We start from the raw sequence: 3,760 nt of genomic DNA, 5'->3' as shown, positions 1-3,760 counted from the left end.
CTCCTCCTCCTCCTCCTCCTCCTCCTCTCAAAACTTCCCTCACTTTTTCTCCTTCTTGGCTTCCCTCTCCAGCCCTCATGAAATCACTTCAAAACAGGCTCCCTCCTATATAGCCAATCGGTGAGCTATGTGGGATTTATGGCCCCCATTTTCAAAGCGCCATAAAATGTGCATTACAACGTCTATGTGTTTTCTGAATGTGTGTGTGTGTGTGTGTGTGGGTCTGGATGTGTTTGTACAAATATATGAACCAACATTAAAAACACCCTTTCAATGCGGGCTTAAAAAATTGCCTCAACATTAATTTAGCAGAGCGTGTCAGTTGCTTTTTGTCTATTTCGGTGAGGTATCAGCTCAGAACGGGACCATGAATCTCGGAGGTTATGTTGTTAGTTATGAATGGGTTGCAAAGGAATTCTGTAACAGCAAAAGATTGTCACATTAGGAGAGTGGCTGTTTTACAACTTCCTGTTCCAACGCTCTGCCTGGGGCTTACACACAGTCCATTGCTGGTGAACTCTTGCCCTCGGACAGAATAAATATAGCCAACACAGCTGCTACTGCAAAACATTTCGAAGATTCACATTTTAAACAAAGCTATAAACAAAACTCCCCGTCTCTCATTCTGAACTTACATTTAAAAAAAAAAAGGGAAAACAAAACCAGAAGTCTCCTGAGAATATAATCCATGACATATTCTGCTAATTAGCTCTCTAGTAAGTGAGGGGGATCTTTCATTTAAAGTAGCCTACTGATTCGCCAGCCAAGCCCCAGTAATCCTTGGGGTCTCCAATTATCAGCTTAAACGTCCATTACCACAAAACAGGCCTTCTTGGATAAAACACAAGTGAGCTTTTTTTCCTAAAAACACACCCAAGAAGGGAAATATTATAGCCAGGCTGTTAGCTCACCTTTTATTGGCAAAGTTTGGCTAGTTTAACCTAGAAAGTAATTAGTAATACCAAGTAACCAAATGAACTTAATTACCCACATTTAACCTAGAGTCGGACCCCTGGCCTGGAGAGATCCATCCATCATAAATCTGCTTAAATGTCCCTTCTACCAGAAAACCAGTCATAGCAACATGTGTTTTGGTTTTTAGCAGTGTGTCCTCAAAATGAAATACAGACAAACAGAAAAAACTTTTGTTTTGTTGTTTTCTGTTTGAGGTCAGAAACAGGTGTGCGTGTTTGAATCACATGCCTTGACTGTAGAAAAGAGAAAGAAACAGAGCATGCGAGTAGACTAAATTGCATGTTCACAAAATGTTTGGCAACGGCTCAGGATTTTTGTGGTCTTTAAACTCTAGGGTACATCTAAAGGGGACTCCTCATGAGAAAGTACAAGCACGACAGCACAACTCGTCTTTTGATATTGATTCCAGTTGCCTAAATTCTCCTGAGACACTCCATCATACGTTTCAAAAAGCATTCCCTACTCTGAGGTATAAGCACACAATGCATAGAACTGCATGTTTCTGTTTATTGCTTATAAGTTCTATTTTGGTTTTTGTATGAATTCTTTTTTTTTAACTTGTTCAACACTCAAAGCTGTATTAAACACACCTGCAAGCTAAAAAAAAACAAACACTGCTGTCATAAGTAATCTATAACCCCATCATATATGATGATTGCAAATGTATTGTAACTAAAGAAGCAGTGCAGCGGTTAAAAGGGAAATGGGGGCTGTGTTTTGAAACCGCATAAGCTGCAACATATGTGGAGAACAGTCAACATACTAGAAACATATAAAGCCATAGGAATCACAGGATCCCAGTGGTAGAAATCTTTTCCAGATTTGCTTGCTGTAAGGTCGTAGGAGGAATGCACTTGCTGTCTGTTTGGGTTTCCTGCTATGTGGCCATGAGGAGCTACTCTGACACGTTAGACCAAACACTGTCACAGAGGAAGACAGATCTCCTTACCTCTGTCTTCTTTTGTTGAGTGTCTACTAGTCTTGCATTGCCACACTTTCCTCCACAGCACTGCGAGGAGGGACCGGCTAGTCCACATGACATTCCTGGATAGGAGAAAAATGTAATCTGGTTTATTGGCATTTCTTTAAACCAATTCCAATCGTCTTGGGCGACGCTAAGCGCCCCGGACGCAGCAACGGTGCCTCTGCAAAATAGCCCCGGGAAGGTTAACATGGTGCATGGTTTTAATTATAACGGCTGCCGAGTGCGTGATGAGAATTTTACTCAAAGAAAGATTAATGTAATTAAAATTTCGGTTCTAGCTTGGAGGATGATTCCCAAATCAACCAGAATTTAGAATGCCAACACAAAGACAGAGGAAGGTGAGGGACATCCGGACGTAAACGAGGGACATCTGGTGGAACCTCCGGCGGAAACATCCCGTAAATGAAACGTCTACTGATAGACTGAATGAGTTCTGGCGGTCATTACACAAGGATTTGTTGTAACTTTAAAAGGTACAATGACATGGAAGGCGACAATAAATACAGTATACCGTAGGTAAAAATGAAAGAAAGAAGGGAACGAGGAACAAATACAAAGAAGGGGTGTCACGATACCAAAAAACTAGCAGTCGGCAGGAAAATACTGTCCTGCTGCCCTTTGTTGAGGGGAAAGGTCTCTTCTATTCCTTAATGCCATCTGTCAAGAAGCTGTGATTCACGTGGACTCAAGTAGCAGAAATGCTTAACTGGCTAACAGTCTAATGAGTGTTTTACTGGGGTGACATGACTGCAGCTGTCCAGCTGTGGCTGCTGTAATGGGCACACCACTGATTATTCTCTTCAGGTTTTCAGCAAAGCTCATCTCCAGTCACAGTGAGGGGCCAATTGCCCGTCTCAGCGCCCCGCTGTTGGAGCTCAACATTTGATAGGGGTCTTGTCTGGCAAGAAGGAAGGAGGGTAACAGGGAGGAAATGGGGTGATGGGGGGAGTATGGGGCCAAAACAGCAACAGGGGGACTATGGTCAGTGGGACTGGTGTCAAATTACAAGAGCCTTTCTCAAACATGTTAGATGTAGCTGTGGTCTACTTTACTCCTCTCGTTGTTGCTACTTTTTCTTTGTCTAGGAGGGTGGAACTTTTTTTAACAAGTCATTTAGCATACCTTCGCCAGTGGTTCCAGATGTGTGATTTACAGTGAGCATGAGAAATGCCAGCAAAAGAGCTAACAAAAGTAAAGCAAAGATCCCCAAATTGCAGGGGGTTGGTGCGTTCGGGACTCCGTGGAAGTGTGAAAGGTTTAAGCGGATCCTGTGGTGTCTTCACTACTGGGGTGGCTGTTGTTGATTGATTGCCTTGCTGAGTGGTGGGGGCTTCGGGTCACTGAAATAGATTAATGCCATTAGCATAACAGTGGATCACACTTTTGTTTCGAGGACGATATGCTGCTCCACGGTCTATCTCCATAAGCCTATTAAGAACCAGAGTGTCACCCTATTGTCAGCTATCACCTTTCATTGTGTGGTGGATTACTGCGCCCATCCAGACAGGGTTCACAGATCAGGCAGACATTGTAACCCAATGCGAGCAAATGACAAACTAATGATCACCAAAACATAACCTGTCCACTCACAGTGGATTTGAGCACTGGAACTGCCTATTTAATGTGTGTGTATATAAGTATAAACATTGATTGGTATTTGAAGAATGCTGCACACACACTGTAGTTTTTTTTCTTCTTTTTAATACACAACATCCCAAAAAGACCCCATTCTTTTCTGTCTGCCTTCTTGGAGAAGGGTGGAGGCACAGCGGAAGGGTTAAAGTAACCAGTGAAAGAAGG

This window comes from Etheostoma cragini, chromosome 4, assembly GCF_013103735.1.
Source record: "Etheostoma cragini isolate CJK2018 chromosome 4, CSU_Ecrag_1.0, whole genome shotgun sequence".
Lineage (NCBI taxonomy): Eukaryota > Metazoa > Chordata > Actinopteri > Perciformes > Percidae > Etheostoma > Etheostoma cragini.
Note: the sequence above shows the minus strand (reverse complement) of the source record.